This window comes from Podarcis liolepis (assembly GCF_965112155.1).
Source record: "Podarcis liolepis genome assembly, chromosome: 17".
NCBI lineage: Eukaryota > Metazoa > Chordata > Lepidosauria > Squamata > Lacertidae > Podarcis > Podarcis liolepis.
Window position 1 is genome coordinate 14724014 of NC_139571.1, and position 22009 is coordinate 14746022.

The 22009-nt window shown below is 41.7% G+C and overlaps 1 protein-coding gene across 5 annotated transcripts in view; it reads left to right on the forward strand.

Moving 5' to 3' along the window:
* MLLT3 (MLLT3 super elongation complex subunit) overlaps positions 1-22009 on the forward strand; it is a 144734-nt gene that overhangs the window by 49674 nt on the left and 73051 nt on the right. The gene's annotated exons all lie outside the window — the stretch shown is intronic.

Consider the following 22009-nt stretch of genomic DNA (forward strand, 5'->3'; position numbering starts at 1 on the left):
AAGGAGCTTGCATTTGGAGCTTGCAAGAAACAGAACCATATCCTGAGCCAAAGTTGCTTCTGTTTCTCAATTAGCTCCCAGACCAAATGCTCTCCTTTAATTCCTTGCCTTCAAAGAACTAAGAAACTCCTTCCTTGACTGCTTGCAATCCCTGGGACAGTTAAACTGTACAGCGATGAATATTATCACTGAATTGTCCCCTTCAGAACCTGCCCTCATTGACCACAGTGGATAGGACTTGTCAAATTGAGGAACACTTCAGCTAAATGACCAGATCAGAAAGTGCTGATACTATAGAGTACTTGAGTTTTAAAATTTGTTCTATTAACTTCAGTGAGTTGCAGTACATGAATTTCAGTTTGTTGATGTTTTAGGACTCTGTAGGAGCTGTTTGTCTCCAGTGTGACTATTGTTTTTAATGCATTAGCAGTCCTTTTTATACATTGAATCATTGGTGGCTTAATATTTCTCCCAAGCAATTAAATCCCCCCCCCATAAAACTGTATAACTAAAACAGCAACAATCCCTGATATCTAAAATTATTTCCTGTTCTCTGATGTTCAGTCTATTCTCCTAATATGGGAAGAGTAAAGGGACTTCAATTGTCAACTCCCTTTTTAGTGCAGAATATCTTTTTTAAAAAATATCATTTTTAAGCTGTTGAATTGAAACACAGGATATGTGTTGCTAGGTTCTCCTTTTCAAGATATGAAAAATCAATTATTCTGAATTGACAAAAGAGAAAAGTTAACGATACCACTCTTGGGCATACAGTAGATAAGAGCCGCGGATCAATCACGTAATAGGTTGTGACGGTGAGGTTATTTGAAGCAAAGCACTTTGATCATCTGTCAGATCACGTTAAGGAAAAAAAATCTCTCACAAGAAATTCTGTCATTTTTACAAGGCTGGGGTCCTGGTTCTTAAGGGCCAGACGCTGTCTAAAACCACGCAATGTGAATGGCAGACTCAGCAATCAAATTCACCTCTGATACTGGGCCAGAAACCCCACTGCACGCATGCAGTTGCTAAGTAGAATTGTAACATAGACAATCTTCAAACTTTTAAGGCACATCTGTACCCATTGTCTTCATGTTCCAGGCACAATGTCTTATGATGTTGCCCTTTACTCTGCATTGTACTTTGGGATTGCTTCCTCCAGCTATTTCTGTTCTTAACATGTACATCTGCAGGCATCTAGAAACACCCCCCCCCCAAACACCCGTAAGTACTGTAGTTTTTCCCAAGCAAAGTTTCTAGGGTCTTTCCAAACCTAGTCTTTGGCCATTTTCTCACTACAGTGGTACCTCGGGTTACATACGCTTCAGGTTACAGACTCCGCTAACCCAGAAATAGTGCTTCAGGTTAAGAACTTTGCTTCAGGATGAGAACAGAAATCGTGCTCCGGTGGCGTGGCAGCAGCAGGAGACCTCATTAGCTAAAGTGGTGCTGAAGGTTAAGAACAGCTTCAGGTTAAGAACAGAGCTCCGGAACGAATTAAGTACTTAACCCAAGGTACCACTGCACAAAGATTTGTATCTGGTTATTTTGTCTTAGTAATGTGGCCAGCACCCCTGAGATATCTACTTGTGCATCAAAGATATGTGTGATGTACCATCTGAGGTTTTCTGTTGTATTCTGTCACTATAAAGGAATGCTGGATCTCTTTGCATAACATGACAAGATGTAGTTCTCAGTTCACAAATGCAGGCGTGTATTTTGCTTCTGATACTTTGATGGGACTTCAAAGTCTGCATCTTTCCTGCTGATTGCCTGTTAGTGCCTTTGATCAAGGACACTTTTGCCCATTTTCGGAACAGATGAGTTTGCCAGAAGCTTTTGCGCAATTAATTTCAGCTAAAACACTCTCAGAATTTGGAAGCTTTGCGAAACACCTTTAAATGTCAGCATTTGGTTCCAATGTTCTTGGCATTTTTGTTTTGGATTGAAATTATTCAGCAATTGGCTGGGGTTTGCTTGCTCACTCACGTGCATGGAATATTCCCATTGCTTTTAAATTAGGGAGTCCTGGCCAAATTGGAACACAGACTAGCTCCAGTCTATGTGTAGGTTTTCTTCTTCTTCAGTAAAAGAGATAATTGCATGCATTGAAGAAAGTTTTGGCCTCTTTCTGTTGAGAATTCTTGCTTTTTAAAGCTTCATGTTGGCATTAAGAAAATCTAGTTATTTGGCCACTATGGGAAAAGCTTATTGTTGCTCTGGTACTTCTTGTAGCATTGCTTGCTTACCAAATCATGGCATAGAAAATACCAAACATTCCTTTACTTAAAGAATTCTTAGGGTAGGGTAATTACCATCCCCATTTGGCAGATGTGGAACTGACTGGGGGGTGGGCTCAGGTTAGGCATTGTATGAGCAGGGGTTGAACCCAGTTTCCAGTATCTAAAGTAATCTCTTCAGTAGGACACCGTCTTAAAAAGCAGGTGGGGGAATGGGAAAAAAACCCAAAGACTACTCATTTATTTGAAGAGATTGAAATCAGTACAGTTTAGTTTTATTTTCTGAAAAATGAAGAAAAACAATGTAAACAATTAAAAAAGAGAAAGACACATATATAAGTAGATTTAAAACAATACAGTGGTACCTCAGTTTTTGAACGTAATCTGTTCCGGAAGACCGTTCGAGTTCCAAAACTTTCAGAAACCAAGGCGCAAAGGGCAGCCTGCAAATTTAATAGAGAAAAATGAGAAAAATAACACATACACTCAGCGGAAGGCATTCGGCTTCTGAGGCATGTTAAAGAACGGAAGCATTTACAGAATTCGAGTTCTGAAATGTTTGTCAACAGAGACATTCAAAAACCAAGGTTCCACTTAATCGCATGTGGGTTTTTTTAGTTTACAATTAACCAGTCATGTTTTGACAAGCTCGCATTGATTCTACCTTTCTGTTTGGTGGTTGAAGAGACCTCTTCCTCAGCTGTGAACACGATCTGGTGCAGTTTTCTTGCAGCCCTTTGAAATGTGATGTTTCTCTTGTGACCTACTGTCTTCCTGATTTCACTTGGGACTGTGTCAGGCTGAGAGCAGTGATGGCCCATTGCATCATATTCTGGAGCACTGCAGAACACGCTGTCGCCTGCCAGCATCCAGCCTGCTGAAGTGTTTTGGCTGAGAAGGAGCTTAGTAACAGGGTACCTGTTTTTGAGGATAAGCACAGTTTTTGTTTCCGTGGAAATATTACTAAAGTTTATCAGTTGTTCTGAAGTTAAGCTGTGTCCTTTTATGGTGTTTTCTTAAACCTTGCTTATGTTGTGTTGTGTTGTGACTTTAGCCTAAGAAGGTAAAGGTAAAGGACCCCTTACAGTTAAGTCCAGTCACGAACGACTCTAGGGTTGAGGTGCTCATCTCGCTTTACAATTTGATTCCGTCCCCCTCTTTCTTTTTCCTTTCTCCTCCTGTGATGAGGCTGCATTTTAATGTTTTAATGTTGTATTTTAATTTTGTTTTTTTAAGTTGCATTTCAATCAACTTGCTTTTTATTGGTTGTTAGCCGCCCTGAGCCTGGTCTTGGCTGGGGAGGGTGGGATATAAATAAAATTTATTATTATTATTATTATTATTATTATTATTATTATTATTATTATTACTGGCCAAGGGAGCAGACGTTTGTCTGCTGACAGTTTTCCGGGTCATATGGCCAGCATGACTAAGCCATTTCTGGCAAAACCAGAGCAGTGCACAGAAACACCATTTACCTTCCTGCCGGAGTGGTACCTATTTATCTACTTGCACTTTGACGTGCTTTCGAACTGCTAGGTTGGCAGGAGCTGGGACAGAGCAACAGGAGCTCACTCTGTCACGGGGATTCGAACCGCTGACCTTCTGATCGGCAAGCCCTAGGCTCAGTTGTTTAGACCACAGCGCCACCCGCATCTCTTTCGACTTTAGCCTGCTCCCCCTCCAAAAAAAAGTCTAGCAAGAAATCACTGAGCCATGCCATTTAGATGTGTCTGGTTGTAAAATATTTCGAACTCTTACAATAAATGGGCAAAACCTCCTCCTTGACTGCTCAGTCTTCTCTGTCTTTCCTTCACACCAAAGTTTTTCACTTGGGAAATAATAATTTGGCATCTTAGGTGAGGTAGGCAAATAAACCATGGCTAAGCAAGACTGATACAACGCCAATCCATAGTCAAAACAAGCCATGGTTCATAAGCCAATGGCAAACCACGACTTCACATCATGGTTTGTTACCAGAAAACAAATCATGGTTACTATGCTATTCTGGGCTTCAGGCATGAAAACCACGCTTTGGTTAAACAAACCATTGCTTAGCATCATGTTCAGCAACCAGACCATTGTGTTTCAAAACTTAAGATACTGCTTCTCCAAGCCTGCTTTCACGTATGAAGGGTAAATGGGAAAACTTTTATCTGTAACTATGTGGGACGCAGATGGCACTGTGGGTTAAACCACAGCGCCTAGGACTTGCCGATCAGAAGGTTGGCGGTTCGAATCCCCGTGACGGGGTGAGCTCCCGTTGCTCGGTCCCTGCTCCTGCCAACCTAGCAGTTCGAAAGCACGTCAAAGTGCAAGTAGATAAATAGGTACCGCTCCGGCGGGGAGGTAAATGGCGTTTCCATGCACTGCTCTGGTTCACCAGAAGCGGTTTAGTCATGCTGGCCACATGACCCAGAAGCTGCACACCGGCTCCCTTGGCCAATAAAGCGAGATGAGCGCCACAACCCCAGAGTCGGTCACGACTGGACCTAATGGTCAGGGGTCCCTTTACCTTTACCTTTAGCTCAGATATAGGTACAGTGGTACCTTGGGTTACAGACGCTTCAGGTTACATACACTTCAGGTTACAGACTCCGCTAACCCAGAAATAGTACCTCAGGTTAAGAACTTTGCTTCAGGATGAGAACAGAAAATGTGCTCCGGCGGCACGGAAGCAGCAGGAGGCCCCATTAGCTAAAGTGGTGCTTCAGGTTAAGAACAGTTTCAGGTTAAGTACGGACCTCCGGAACGAATTAAGTTCTTAACCCGAGGTACCACTGTAGTCAAAGCCACTCCAGAGTCTCATGTCCATTGGTCTGCCTTACAAACTTCTGTGTGCATAAAAGTTATTTGCCCAAGTCCTTTTGCTTGTTGATGTAGGCAGAAGTTGGTTTTCCTTCTCATGAGCTGGTGGTGGACTCCAGTCCCTGTCTATTTGAGGTGTAAGAGGAAACTTGGGCTTAATCTGTCTGTAATGTAATATGCCGATCTACCAACACCTCTTCTAAGCAGTCTTGTTTTCATTAATTAATATGTCGGGTACCATCTGCCTTAAGGCAGATGCTTTGAAGGCATAATCATATCAGGGCTGATTGTGATCTGCACTAATGATGGGCCCGGATAGTGGCATACCCTTGTTGCCTCAGCTACTAAAATGCACTACCTTCACACTCAATCTTAAATTCATTTTAATGCGGAAAATTCCACCATTGTTACGACACACATCAAAGCTGGCAAATTCTGTGATGAAAGGACTCTTTAACTTTTATTAGTAAAAGCAGATTAGGAGAATGGGAAAAGATGGAAGGAATGGTTGAAGGTAGCAATAGAGGAATAAAATGGATACTTCAATACTTCCTGCGTAATACATACACATATATATATATATATATATATATATATATATATATATATATATATATATATATAATATAAGAATAAATAAATAAGAATAGAATGTGCACCCCCCCCCAAAGACCATTCCATTGTAACTATCCAACCCATGCATTTGATGGAATACTTTTTAAAACGCAAGTGATAAATGATAATTCTTGTAAATCATATAATAATGGCAGAATCTAAAATAATTTTCAATCTTTGTCAGTTGCTGGAATAGTAGTTAGAGCAAATTATATCAAGATTGGCTGGAATGATGCAAGAAAGATACTTCACATTATTGTTCCCGTATTCCGTATGTGACTCTTTATATGGAAGCAGATGGATATTTAAATGGATCCATTTCCTCAAATGTTGGATTCTCTTTCCCATCATTCTCCTCATCTGTTCTTTGGTATTTTTTTGGGGGGGGGATATAGAAGGTGGAGGAGTATACTTTTATCTGTGTAGGTGTTGGGCATCATAATTTAGAAGAGCAGACTGGCAGCTCCGCCTTGTAGCAGGAAAATGAGAAAAGTTGGCTATTTCTGAGGAGGAGAATACAAGCTCTACGTGGGGCTGCCTTTGAAGGTGACCCGGAAACTGCAATTAATCCAGAATGCGGCAGCTAGACTGGTGACTGGGAGTGGCCGCCGGGACCACATAACACTGGTTCTGAGAGATCTGCATTGGCTCCCAGTACGTTTCCGAGCACAATTCAAAGTGTTGGTGCTGACCTTGAAAGTCCTAAACGGCCTCAGTCCTGTATACCTGAAGGAGCGTCTCCACCCCCATCATTCAGCCCGGACACTGAGATCCAGAGCCGAGGGCCTTCTGGCGGTTCCCTCATTGCGAGAAGTGAGGTTACAGGGAACCAGACAGAGGGCCTTCTTGGTAGTGGCGCCCACCCTGTGGAACACCCTCCCTTCAGGTGTGAAGAAGATAAGCAGCTATCCTATCTTTAAAAGACATCTGAAGGCAGCCCTGTTCAGGGAAGTTTTTAATATTTAACGCTGTACTGTTTTTAACACTTGATTGGGAGCCACCCAGAATGGCTGGGGAAACTCAGCCAGATGGGCGGGGTATAAATAATAAATTATTATTATTATTATTATTTTCAAGTTAGACTTGTGACAAAACGTTTTAGTGTGGATTGTTCCAGTCAGTTGGCCATTCCGTTCTGGGTTGCTTCTTCCATACCCAATAGTCGTCATTCCGTTCATGCTGAGCATTCCCAGTTCTCATTGGATTGCATTTGGCTTCTCTCTGCTTAGGGTGTTGTTGTTGTTTTTTTAAAGCCATTCATTGTGATTTGTCTTATTCCTTGCCCTGGGTGCCATAGTTTTTCACAGCATAGGTTTTCACTACAGTGGTGCCCCACAAGACGAATGCCTCGCAAGACGGAAAACTCGCTAGACGAAAGAGTTTTCCGTTTTGGAGGTGCTTCGCAAAACGAATCTCCTATGGGCTTGCTTCGCAAGACGAAAATGTCTTGTGAGTTCCTGCGGGTTTTTTTTCCTCCCCCCCCTTTTTCTAAGCCGCTAAGCCGCTTATCAGCTGATCCGATAAGCCGCTAATAGCGCTAATCCGCTAATCCGTCAATGGGCTTGCTTCGCAAGACGAAAAAACCTCTAGACGAAGAGAATCACAGAACGGATTCTTTTCGTCTTGCGAGGCACCACTGTATGTGCAGATCCGTATTAGATATTTCAAGATGCGCTTTTGAACTTTTCTCCAAGCTTATTCCTGTATTGAAGATTAAGAGAAGCACTGTGCACTAAGCTGCGAGCTAATACTGCCTGGAAGATAGACAACGTTGGTAAATGTATCCGGTTACAAGCAGTAGTTGCCGTTTCATAGAATCAGAGAGTTGGAAGGGACCCTAGGGATCATCTAGTCCAACCATCCCCCTAAAATTTAGGAATATGCAGCTGCCCCACACGGGGATCAAACCTGCAACCTTGGTGTTACCAGCACCAAGATGTAACCAACGGAGTTGCCAAACAATTGATTGGCTGTTGTGTAGACTTGGGATCACAGCAGATTTTGTACCCCAGCTCTGCACATTTATGGTCCTTTCTGTTTAGACTGGTCCATGGTGGCATAATTGTGTTGGCATAATTCACGGCACATGGTAAATTATGCCAACACAAAAAGATTTAACTGAACTGCAAGACTACCTGCAGCCCAAATGTTTTTTTTAAAAAAAACAAAACAAAACAAAACCTACCCACTTTTGCCCTCATTCAAGAATGCAAAGATGCTCTCCTGGATTAAAGATTCTTAAGCTGTTTGAGGTCGGATCCTGTGATTTTCAACTACAAGCGTGAATAATCCTCAGTAGTTTGTTTTCATATTGCAGGTTTATCTTTGTTTGACATCGAAAACTGTTGACATTTATCCTGCAAGGTGTAAACTTTGTAGGTTATAAATGGGTCAAGGTTTGCCATTCATGCTTCCTACTTGAAGTAATTGACTGATATGGACATATTTCAGTGAGGAAATAGAACTTACAAAAGGGGGAATCTCCCTAACATTGGATAGGAGCATTTTTATAACTGAAACATGCCAATAGGTTCGTAAAAGACGCTAAGCTAACAAGATTCCTGTAAAAGAGCTATACTGTATTGCTTCGAAAAGTCGAGGGTATCTAGTAGCAAAATTGTTACTATTATGGTGAGTTGTTTGAAACAAAGATGGACATAGTTTCAAAGGACTTTTCTTAGAGCAATATTGTTGGCATGAAAACTCTAAACCTAACTAGGCGTAATGAAGATATGCATAGTGATTGGAGCGCTAGCAAAGATGCAGTTGTAGCTGTAGGCTAATCCTGAATTATGTGCTGAAGTGATTTTAAGTTGCGCTATCATGAGGCTATATTTAGTGGTTGATGTTTTCTAATCCCCTCTCACTCCTTAATCTTGATAAGAAAGCAAGTCCCCTCCCACCGGTTGCACTAAAAACAAGGAATGGTTCTCGCAAGTTGCATGCAACTATATACAGAACAATATAATGTTCATTAGCCTAATAATAAGCAGATAGCTTTTGAAGTAATCATGCATATCTGTTGATACTTCAACAACTACCCAAACAAAACAAAATAAAATCCATATAGTCTTGGTGAAGAATTGTGACAACACTTTGTTGTTCATCAGCAGTTCAGAATCTGCTTAGGTTTATGTGGGCATTTTTGTGGTGGTTTCATTTTAAAAGCCTGCCAGTGGTGTATCTATAACATTTCTTCAATCCAACTTTTCAAATAAATTTTCCAGAACAGCTTTCATTTAAAAAACTAAAACATTATGGGTTGGATCTAGACTTAACGCTCCACCAATAGAGATTTCCAGAGGCCGAAGGAAGAGCGGTGGTCTTCACTGATGGCTCCCTCCCTCTGCGTCACCTTGCATGCTGTTCTGGAAGATTCTCCAATTCTCCCGACATAAAGGGTTCACAGGGGGAAGAGAAAACTGGTGAAAATACCCTCTTCTCTTCCTACCACAGCAGCATTTAGTTGCAGAGTTCTGCTCCCTGCAAGATGATGAAGATGATGATGATTATACTTTATATACAGTGGTACCTCGGGTTACATACGCTTCAGGTTACATACGCTTCAGGTCACACACTCCACTAACCCAGAAATAGTGCTTCAGGTTAAGAACTTTGCTTCAGGATGAGAACAGAAATCGGGCTCCGGCGGCGCAGCGGCAGCAGGATGCCCCATTAGCTAGAATGGTGCTTCAGGTTAAGAACAGTTTCAGGTTAAGTACTGACCTCTGGAACGAATTAAGTACTTAACCCGAGGTACCACTGTATTGCCCTATACCTGCAGGTCTTAGGGCGATTACAACATAAAATCACAATATAAAAACACAAACACAAAATGCATAATAAAAACAAAAACAACCCAGTAATCCCTAGTATAACCCAGCAGATCTTTTAAAAACCCTCTTCAAGTAAACTAAATGATAACTCTTCCTTGCTGAAGAACAAAAGTGAAATTATTAACATTTTGGCATGACTGATTTTTCCATAACAGTCCTAATACGTTCTGTTGTTCTTGGACTAAATAGGTTTCTGCATAGCGAAAAGCAGAACAGTTCAATCCATCAAGCAGGCGGTCCTTCTTCCATGTGGATCTCGTGTTTCATAATTTGAAGTTTTCTTAGAGGTTTGACATAAATGGAGAACTTTAGGAGCGGGAATGGGAACGACCAATGGAACCTGCGGAGCCAGGAAAGATGTAATTGAAAACGGCACCAGCCTTCTGTCGAAATGTAGTCCGGGGAATAGTGGCTAAAACGTTTCTGCCAACAAGTAGCTGCTCAGCGGCATGTGTAAAATGAGCTCCTTATTAGGCCGGCACCTGGTGGGGGGGAAATGTCTTACAAATACCGTCACATGTGGAAATTGCAGCTATTCGGTCACATGTTTTTCTGTAGAGGTGCCAAGGACTAATATCACACCTAGAGTTTGGGCCCCACAGTGTCCTTCTGGCACTTTGAACAGGTGGCACTAGGAAACTTTGCATTCTTTGCATACAAATGCATTTCCTCCACCCCTCCTATGAGTTTATCTTGAGCTAACTACCGTATTTTTCGCTCTATAACACGCACCCGACCATAACACGCACATAGTTTTTAGAGGAGGAAAACAAGAAAAAAATATTCTAAATGAAACAGTGGATGTATGATTTTTGTGGTTCATGCTGTGGCCACAGACATGTGATCTGACAGTGAGTTTGGAGTAGCCCAATGCAAAAATCCTGAGGATTCATGTGGATCCATGCTTTGTAACCACATTTTTGCACCACTGCAACCCTAGGCAACAGTGGGTGTGTGATTTTTTTGGTGCAGGCTGTAGCCATGGACATGCTATGTTATCTGATGGTGAATTTGGGGTGACCCAGTGCAAAGATCCTGTGGATCCATGCTTTGTAACCACGTTTTTGCACCATTGCAGCCCCAGGCAACAGTGGGTGCGTGACTTTTTAGGTACAGACTGTAGCCATGGACATGTAATGTGATCTGATGGTGAATTTGGGGTGACCCAATGCAAAAATCCTGAGGATCCATGTGGATCCGTGCTTTGTCACCACGTTTTAAATGGGGAGGGAAGGAAAGCAAAAGTCCCCCCCCCCCAAGCCAGACAGGATATACGAAGTATGATTTCTTTTTTATTTACGGTAAATCAATTTTAATGTCCCTATATAAAATGCCTAGTGAAGCAGAAGTGAATCAGCCACTGTATTAAGGCTAAACGTTTGAAGAACAGCTCTCTATGGGGGGGGGGGAGACTAAATTCCATTTTCAATCAATTGTTATTGTGGCAGCAATTATCAGTGTATAGCACACAATGAGGAAAAGAACTTTAAAAATATATATATATATAAAACATTCTCACGTTATACTTCTTCAAAGAAGAGTATTAGGCTTTTAATGAAGGGGAGAGGAGAGATGCTGTAATCCTCCTGGCTCAGGAGATTCTGATTTACCAGCCTCGTGTAGAAAGTATAGATTAAGATATTTGATATACAGCATATAAATCCAGAGATTTCCATGTCTCACTCTGCAATCCAGCCAGCTGTTACTTACGAGCAGGGAAGCAGGGTTTCTCTTCCAAACAAGCATACTGTCTCCCTCCAGCAGTACATTGCTTGGAGAAGCTGTAATTTGGAGGGGGCCTGGGGGCAGGGCTCTCTGCTTTTGGAAAAGAAATGAGAAACCTACCATTGTAAAGCAAAAGTCGTTCCCCCCCCCCAAGCCAGCCCTCTCTCTCTCTCTCTCTCTCTCCCTCCTGCATGCTTTTGCTTTTCGGCTGCCTGGGAGTCCCTAGAGCACGGAGAGGAGGAAGTGGTGGGCTGGAGCCTGCACGCAGTGTGACTAGGGAAGGATTAGCAGGAAGGACGGGATCCTTTCCTTAACCCTCTGCTTGCCAGGAGGGCAGGGGATTCCCTGCTCTTTGTTGAGTTTGAGCAAACGCAGCAACAGAAACGGGTGGGCAGTAAGACCCTGAGGCAGAATGCAGGAAAGCTTCTGCCTTCCCTCTTCCCTCCGCCCGCCCGCCCGATCTTATTTTTGCCTATTTTGCCCCTGCGCTCCGGCGAGTCAGCTGCAGGGACCACACATTCGCTCCATAACACGCACAGACATTTCACCTTACTTTTTAGGACAAAAAATCTGCGTGTTATAGAGCGAAATTTACGGTAGTTTACAGGTTTGTAAGGTGAACAGCAAAGAAGAGGAAGTTTGCATTCATTAACTTCAATGGTAGGAGCAAGAAAGTTGGGATGAGAGCACTGAAGTCTGCCAAAATCAGGTGGGGAGAAGTGATTGACTACTTTACAGATTGTCACGACTTAGCACCCGAATCTCCCCCTTTCTCCGGTGAGCTCTGAAGTGTAAGGGAGATATTGATGTACCCACATCAACTCGCACCCTGAGCAGGGTTTAAGCATTATATTCTACTTTGAATCTGCCCAATTTGACAGTTATTATACTCGTTCATGCTGTTATTAGTTTATGAAGCAATGTCTCATTAGAAAAAGTAAAATGATCACATGCTTACATTTTGGAGCTGCCATAGTATTTTTATAATACCGAATATCTGATTTACTTGCAATAATTAAACAGCATGTAGGAAGGGCCAGATTTAGGTTTGATGAGGCCCTAAGCTACTGAAGGTAATGGGGCCCTTTATATGTCCAGCTGTCCTTTGTCAACAAATTGTAGCTGGTTTTTGTGTTGAATATATGCTATCTGGTAATTTATGGACCTAATGGGTATCTAAAGCCATTTGCACATAACAAATAGAAGCCTACACAACACAAAACACTGTTGCTGTATGTAAGTTTTATTTGTTTTTTATCTTATATTTTGGAAATGTGCATCTAGTGGTTTTTTTTACTTTAAGTTTTTTTTGGGGGGGGGCCAAGAGTTATAGCTTGTTTAGCTTATACATAAATCTGGCACTACATGTAGGTAGGCATCAAAATCAGAGGTAATTTATAGTAAAATCGATAAAAGGTTTATTCGTAGGCAATTCAATAAGTAACAATTGATACCAGAAAATAGGGAGGGGTGCCTTTAATGGCCTAACTCCCCTGTTAAGGGACTCAAAGTCCCCAAGTTCATTATCAGTCAGAGATGAAGGAGCTGAGGCTGGATCACAAAGTGAGTCACCACTTTTTGGAGGATAGCATTTTGGCGTGGAGTAGAAGGACATTCCTGTTTACAAACTTCTATGTCACAAGGGTAAAACATCAGAAATACATCGCTCCTGAGGTGGGGTTACAGTAGCTCCGGCAGGTCAAGGTGTATCACATCCCTGAGGATTAGCAAGATTTAAGCAGAGACATCACCTTGCTGAGAAAGGTCCGTATAGTTCAAGCTTTGGTTTTCCCAGTAGTGATGTATGGAAGTGAGAGCTGGACCATAAAGAAGGCTGATTGCCAAAGAAGTGATGCTTTTGAATTATGGTGCTGGAGGAGACTCTTGAGAGTCCCGGGGACTGCAAGAAGATCAAACCTATCCATTCTGAAAGAAATCAGCCCTAAGTGCTCACTGGAAGGACAGATCCTGAAGCTGAGACTCTAAGACTTTGGCCACCTCATGAGAAGAGAAGACTCCCTGGAAAAGACCCTGATGCTGGGAAAGATGGAGGGCACAAGGAGAAGGGGACGACAGAGGACAAGATGGTTGGACAGTGTTCTTGAAGCGACTAATATGAGTTTGACCAAACTGCGGGAGGCAGTGGAAGACAGGAGTGCCTGGAGTGCTCTGGTCCATGGGGTCATGAAGAGTCGGACACGACTAAACAACAACACATAGTTTCAGACAGAGTTTACGCAGAGCATGAACATTGGAAGTAAGTTCTCCTAGGGATTCATTGATACAGCAATTGGGACGTCTGGAAAGGACCTGGAGAGCCTTTCAGGTGACACACCTGGGCAAACAATATTTCAAGACAAACTGGTTGGTGAGTTCCATTTGGGTGGCCTCTGGAAAGGCTGCAGCTCAGCCCAATATCTATGGCTCTCAGCCCTGCACTTGCTTTCCTTGATGTGATGATGGAGAACTGCGTGCCAGTCAGCTAGTTCAGTGGAGATGTCACTTGCCACCTTGGTGCCTAGAGATCTCCATGTAGTTGCAATTGGACCCATATCGGTAGCAAAATGCGCCTGGCGAATGTCAAACACTGGAGTCCATCTGCCATCCTGCCCCCAGTAACCATTGCCATTGGTCGCTTCCCTCCACAGATATTATTGGAATGAGTGCAGCTTCCGTGGGATCAGTTCTCTGTTTCTCTCATCGGTCTTCTGGTACAAGTCTAACCACCTCACTAGAAAGTTGAAATGCTGCTTTTGTAAGTTATTTACACAAGATGGAACAGTGCCCGTCCCTTAGTTTGTTTTTTAAAAATAATTTTTATTAGTTTTTTTACAAATATAACACATACTACAACATCAAAAAAGAAACAGAATCACAAATATAGGCAAAAAGAAAAAGATAAAAACATAACAACAAACACATAACAACATAAACAACACAAATTAATTAGTCGTTTAAACATCTAACCTTATAAATATATTTTTGACTTCCTCCCGGCCCTCCCATCTGAATTTCCTTGTATTTGAACGTAGCAGTTTTCTAATACCATTATTAAAACACAGTATTCCAATTAAAATCCAATTTCTTAACTTTTCTTAAAGTTCTAGATCTCATTTATTTAATTAACTCCTAATTTAATCCTAGGCCGATTTGGTACTTTCAAGCAATTTCTAATTTTTAATATTACAATATGTATTCAAATAGTCTTTAAATTTCTTCCACTCTTCTTGGTATTCCTCTTCTTTCTGGTTGCGGATTCTTCCAGTAAGGTCAGCCAACTCCTTTGAGTCCATCATTTTCATCTGCCATTCTTCCACAGTTGGTAATTCTTGTGTTTTCCATTTCTTGGCTATTAAAATTCGAGCAGCAGTTGCGGCAGTCCCTTAGTTTGTTGGCATTTTTTCTTCTTCTGAGTTTTGAATTTGTGATTTTTTTTTTGCTATTTTTTTAAAAAAAGATTTATATATTAAAATAAAATGCTTCCCACAAGCATGAAATGCATTGATGGCTGCAGTTAGAATGCATCTAATCAGAACAGCTTTTAGATGCACAACTTTCTTAAGAATATACTGTAACAGAACAAATTTCTTTCAAGAGAAATTATTTCACATTAGATAACTCTACTTGCATATTCTGTTCTGCGCAGTGTTAGAAATTAGCAAGGAATCTCAACTAAAGCATCCATGACAGATGACCATGCAACCTCTGCTTAAAAACCTCCAAAATATTTCTTCTGCCTCGCCAGCTGAAGCTGTTTAAGGAAATGGACAAACATTTATAAATGTGGAATAAAAAAATCAATTTAGGCATTTTATAGGGTTGTTGTTGTTGTTGTTTTAGGTGAAACATAAAATTAGTTTTGGCACTAATTTAAACATGACAACTCTGTAGCTAGTAAAGACTTCTGTAACAGATCTGATCCCAGCTAGCTCTTTACGTAGAATTATATTAAATAGGATTTTTCTTGCATTGTTCTGTGCATGTTTTTTTTCTCTATCTATTGGCAATGTATCAAGCCGGGCTGATATGTCTTTGGGGAGAAGTGTTGACATCCTTTTGGCAAGCAGCAAATTTTTGCAGAAGAAGGAACAGTAGTGCAGGCTTGCTACACATTGATGGAGTTTTGATAATTTATTCATGCTGTGTTTGTTCTTAAATGCCAAGTCTCTTGGAATCGGGCACAACCCAGCCAAAGTTAGGCATCAGACTCCATTAGGCTAGGAAGGGGTGGATTCTGTCTGTTGTGGATTGCTTTCTGGCGTTGTTGTTTTTTTTGTTTTGCCCTTGACACTTTGCGTTTGCTGTCATCCCTTGGGTGCTACTGGTTTTCTTCTGGGGGAAACAGAAGCCTCTAGCCATATTCCCCAAGCAAACCTTATTTGTCAGGCAAATCATGGTTGGGAGATTCATGGGCCCCCTTTATTTTACTTATTTATTTAATTTATATACTGCCCTATACCTGGAGGTATCAACCTTCTCTTGCTTTGCTACCCTGAGGGCACCTGTCAGTCTCTTAAAATGAGCTAAGGTGGACTCTTGCTGACCAAGTGTGTGGCTAGGGGGCCAAACTAGACAAGATATTTATTATTCAATTAGGAACTGCTAGAATGATTTAAAAACAACAACAACAGCAACTTCTTAAGCGGCTGCAGTGCAATGAATGCTCCACTGCCAATGCAAATAGCAGCAGCGGAGGCCAAATATGGGTTAAAGCTCACCCAGTGCTAAATATCCAGAAAGCAGTAACCTGTCCTGTATCTCATTGTTTGCAGAGAGCTTGAGGAAGCTGATTTTGATTGGAGAAGCAGCTCTTTCCTTTTCCATGTCATGCTCAAGCCTCTGAGGGTGCCCTCAGTGTACAGACAGAAAACCCAAGCAGTCCATAGATAGAAAATCTAACTGCATGTAACATGTAGTGTGTGCTCCATATTTTAAATAACTCGTCTAAGGGTTTATTGACACCTTTCCTCTGCGCTTTAAAGCTCCATGTTGGAGCTCTTATTTTTATTTTTTGCTTCCGAGCTTTCCCTGCAAAAACCTGCTCTTTACCTCTGTTTTGGAGCAAACGGCAGTCTCAGAAAACCTGAACTGCTGTTTGTTGCACTCCAGCTTTAAAGAGCAGGTTCTCGTGAGGAAGGGCTGGGGCAAAAGAAAGAGCACTCAAACACTGAGAGATTTTAAATCTCGGACCTGTCCCTGGAAAACACAGGGCGAAAGCTACGTGTGGGTCAGCCCTAAGCTGCTGCTATTCCTTAGTGGCACAAGTTTATGTTGTATGTTTATCCTTTGTTATCGCTTTTAAGCCCTTCTGGTGCTTGAGGGTATCTATTTAAATCTTGATGTCCCAGAGATCTGCATATCTTTTTATAAACTGGCAGCACGTCTCATTCTTTCTCTCCCAACATGCATGCCTGTGTATCTATCTATCTATCTATCTATCTATCTACCTACCTACCTACCTACCTACTTACCTACTGCATGCCTGCCTGCTTGCCTGCATGCTTACATCAGTTTTTCATCACTGAATCATGAGAAACTTCTAACTGATATCCATAGGGCCATGGGACTTGGGGGGAGGGAACTGAAAGATTAATCTTTACAGTGGTACCTTGGGTTACATACGCTTCAGGTTACAGATGCTTCAGGTTACAGACTCCGCTAACCCAGAAATAGTACCTCGGGTTAAGAACTTTGCTTCAGGATGAGAACAGAAATTGTGCTCAGGCAGCACGGCGGCAGCAGGAGGCCCCATTAGCCAAAGTGGTGCTTCAGGTTAAGAACAGTTTCAAGTTAAGAACAGACCTCCGGAACGAATTAAGTACTTAACCCGAGGTACCACTGTATATTTGATTACATATAGTTTCCCATCACATGAATTAGATGCTGTCAATGTCTATTTTGCTCTTTTTACTGTTATTTCATAATTACTTTGGGGGGTGTGTGTAAATTTATTTATTGATACTTGTTCAGAGATACACAAAAATACAAAGTATCTTTTTCTAATATACTGATATAAAACAGCTACATAGTCTAAGACAGAACAGAGGCAGAAAGGATAAAAGACAAGGAAAGGGGGAAACCTAAAGAAAGAGAAGGTGAGAAAAGAGAAAGATTGTGCATTATTTCATAATGACGTGACGTGTTTTCTCCTCCTTCTCTCTTCATATTGGGGAAAATATTCTACTCCTCTTGTGTTATTTACACCAGGTACACTGGTTTTCCTCTCATTAAGTACCACTTCATTACATTTAAAAAATGCCTTTAATTTTCCTAGAACAGAGCTAATTCTTGGACAGAATCATGCGAGTTCTCAGCAGGGAACATTAGTATTTGATACAAGCACTATAGGCTCATCCAATCCATCTTCACACTTCATTTGCACACGATTTCAAGAGAGGGAGCAGTAGAAATATGTTTTGTGTGTGGCAGCTCTGCTCATAGGCGGGCAAAAACATTCCTGTCATATTTGGATAATGCCTAGGCAAAGACAGCTTTACTAACAGCTTAGAACCTTCCATATTGCCTTACCTGAAAAAAATCTTTAATATGCTAAAAATGGCTCAAAAATTATTCAACTGGTTTAAAGAAGAAGCTTTTGCTAAAAGATTCATAAAATACTTTTAGTATTTAGGTCTTTAGCATTCAATGTGTACCCGGTAGTTATTATGTAAAGCCCAAAGTTTAAGGATTATCCAGATGTGTCCTAAAAGTAAAGGTAAAGGGACCCCTGACCATTAGGTCCAGTCGTGGCCAACTCTGGGGTTGCGGCGCTCATCTCGCTTTATTGGCTGAGGGAGCCGGCGTACAGCTTCCGGGTCATGTGGCCAGCATGACTAAGCCGCTTTGGCGAAACAGAGCAGTGCACAGAAATGCCGTTTACCTTCCCGCCGGAGTGGTACCTATTTATCTACTTGCACTTTGACGTGCTTTCGAACTGCTAGGTTGGCAGGAGCTGGGACCGAGCAACAGGAGCTCACCCTGTCGCGGGAATTCGAACCGCCGACCTGATCGGCAAGTTCTAGGCTCTGTGGTTTAACCCACAGTGCCACCTGCGTCCCTAGATGTGTCCTATCCCCCCCAGAAAACCCACCTTCCTCCTTCTCTTCTCAGAATTAACCCTCTGCTGTCTCCCAGTTCAGTTTCTCCTCATCACTAGAGGAGCCGAGGTAAGGGAGGGTTGTGCAGTGAGGCTCATACAGGTTCATCTTTGAAAAGCTAAACCGTGGTTTGTTGTTACCTTGGTTCTCAGGGGACCAGAATACAGGCAGAAGTCCTGAGAAGGCTGAGGATAAGCAGAATTCCCTGGAATATGACACCCTGCTTTATAATTAGAAGCATAGATAAAAGTTTTAAGGACAGTCCTTGAAGTTAAGGCCTTGGAATACAGTGGCACCTTGGTTGTTCAACGGCTTGGCTCCCAAACAAATAGACTCCCAAACGCCGCAAACCTGGAAGTAAGTGTTCCGGTTTGTGAACGTTTTCCAGAAGCCGAACGTCTGGTGCAGCTTCCGACTGAGTGCAGGAAGCTCCTGCAGCCAATCAGAAGCCACACCTTGGTTTTTGAATGGTTCCGGGAGTCAAACGAACTCCCCGAACGGACTAAGTTCAAGAACCAAGGTACCACGGTATTCATTTTGTATATCCAAGTCCTAGGATTGGCTTTATTTTCCAGTGAAAAGATTTCTGCATTTAAAACACATCTAAATTATACTATCATGCATCTGGTTTTCTGAGACTTTTTGTTGTTCATGGGATACCCAGGGTGTTTGACTTCTAGAATATGTAGTACATTTCAGGACTGCAAGTTCTGGCCAGTCATTCTGCTTTTGAATGGATCGTTTCCTTAGGATAAGTAGTAGCAGTAGAACAATTGATAGTTGGTTCATTTGCGGTTTAGTTGCTTGGGTTTTGAGACTGGCCAAAAGCAATGAAAGAAGACTTGCAGACATCTGTTTCAAGGTATTAAATAAACAATACATTGAGATTAGCAAGCCTTCCTTCACTTCCTTCACTGCTTCTGTTTATTGCATTATGGACCACCTTTTCTCCAGAGACCTTAAGGTGAGATACATGATTTCCCTCCTCCTCATTTAATCTCCAGAACAAGCTTGTGAGGTATGGAGGTGACTTGACACCACAGTGTAGTTTCACCTTTAACCGCAAATTAAAATGCTGGAAATGAGCGATGGTGTAACCGCCAAAAGAGCGTGATCATCCTTGGTTGCATTTTGCTTACCATTCTGGATAACACTCAAATAATATCCTACAAAAGAAGATGCTTTTTCAGTTTAGTGAGTTCTTCGAGCTACAGGTAGTTGCTCCAGATCCATTTGATTCAGAGGGCTAATAATAACAATAATTTATTATTTATACCCCGCCCATCTGGCTGGGTCCCCCCAGCCACTCTGGGCGGCTTCCAACAAAACACTAAAATACAATAACCTATTAAACATTAAAAGCTTCCCTAAACAGGGCTGCCTTTAGATGTCTTCTAAAAGTTTGGTAGTTATTTTTCTTTTTGACATCTGGTGGGAGGGCGTTCCACAGGGCTGGTGCCACTACCGAGAAGGCCTTCTGCCTGGTTCCCTGTAACTTGGCTTCTCGCAGGGAGGGAATCGCCAGAAAGCCCTCAGCACTGGACCTTAGCGTCCGGGCAGAACGATGGGGGTGGAGACGCTCCTTCAGGTATTCTGGGCTGAGGCCGTTTAGGGCTTTAAAGGTCAGCACCAACACTTTGAATTGTGCTCGGAAACATACTGGGAGCCAATGTAGGTCTTTCAAGACCGGTGTTATATGGTCTCGGCGGCCGCTCCCAGTCACCAGTCTAGCTGCCGCATTCTGGATTAATTGTAGTTTCCGGGTCACCTTCAAAGGTAGCCCCGGAGGCTTTTTCTAGCAGTATTTTGGATGTCTGGGATGCCAACATAAGTAAATGTAAGCATCACTGAGTTAACTGCACAAATCTGTGATTATATTGTTGAAGTTGGTAACAAAGGAGAACATCAGGAGAGCCATGGGTACATGTTTAACGGTGCTAGTTTACATACATTTGATGGCTGGATGGATGGATGGATGGAGTTGATGCTGTTTTGAATTGTTCCAAACTTCCTATGCCACTAGCCAGATTACAAAGATACTATCAACGTGTACAAAAGGAGTTTCTAAAGGAAAAGCTGAGCCCTTGAATATGCTTTTAAAGCAGAAGATACTACTGTGTCCTTTCCTTTAGCAGATCAAGATGATCAGGTGACAGCAAAAACTGCAAGGCTTTTAGTGGGGGCAATTAGAATAAGATCTATTATACTTCCAAAATGTATTTTGCATAGTTAAGTTTTTACCTCTGTCTTCAGTCTTTTATTTTATTGCTATGGCTAGTGGCTGATGCAAATAAAGATTCTCCTGATTCTCCTTAAATAATAATTTAAAAAATGGTAGGTAACCAAGACTTTGGGAAGGAAAGTTTTCAAACAAATAGTGTGTTTGTAGTTAATAACTATTGAAGAACATTGCTTCTGCTATAAATTTACGTATCGTCCTGTAGCATGTTTGATAGAACCGGCCATATTAAAACTTGCATGTACCACTGTCTGTTCAGCTTATATTTTCATATTTCGATTAGATTTTTCTTGCCAGCACCTGGACTTCATTTCTGTACTTGGAATTGCTAAGGACCCTCTTAGCAATGGGAGTTTTCGACTTCCAAATCCACCTTCTTTTTTCTGCCATTCTCTTAACTCGCTTCTGATCCTAAGTGTTTGGCTATCGAGGAAGGATGGCCAGCAGATTCTAAACAAAGTTTATACCTTTCCGTTTCAGCAAGACACCAGAGAAATGCAGTGAGGCACAATTTGCTACAACTTGTAGGTTGCCTGTGACCTGCTGGTACGGGTCCTTCTGTTACATAATAGAGAACAGAGGTCTGAAAGGAAAAGAATGCTGGCTGGGAGAATTTTCAAAGGGAGCTGAAAGCAATACTGTACAGGAAATTAAATCATTGGGCAAGGAAGTGGAATTGGACTGATTGCAGTCATTAATGTCCCTTTAACGAGGGGCATGTAAGGAATGTTACTCAGCAACTGTGATGGTCCCTAGTGTGGTGCCAATTAAATAACGCGGACGGGGTATTTCAAACAAGGAGCCTGTGCTCGGTGGGGAGGGGAGGAAAGGGGGATTTTTTATGAGGCAGGAATAAGGCTTTGCATCCCAGAGAATGCAGGAGACTCTAACTATTGTCCTCTGAGAATAATTTGCAAGGGGAAGCCCATATATTAGACGAGCAGAGATCCGTGGAAATTTGCTGCATTTTGTGTAGTAGTTTACCTTAGTCTTTCTGTTGCATCTCACCCTCTTTTTAAACTATAAATCAAAAAGCAGATTTTTTGCCTTCAAACACTCCTTATATGCAAAAGATCATGTGATTAAATGGTTTTTAGAAAGTTGGTTCAAAATATTTATAAATGCCAGGTGCATCCATTTTTCATTGTTTCAGTTAGTTTTTCAGAAAAGATAAAAGGAAACTAACTTAACAATTTACACAAATGTTTGAAACTGTATTACAGAAACATGTAAACAGTACTTTTCTTGCTTTAGTTTAAAGCATCTATTTTTTCAAGTCTGCTAATAAAACAACTTGTTCTTGCATCTATTCTTTTCAAGTTCTTGTTGTGTTCTTCCAGCTCTCCTTTATTCCTTTTAAGTATTTCAAGCAAAGAACTTTGAAATTTAAGATGATTTTACTGACACTTAATTCATTTATTTCCAACAGTATTTCTGTGCCACCCTCTA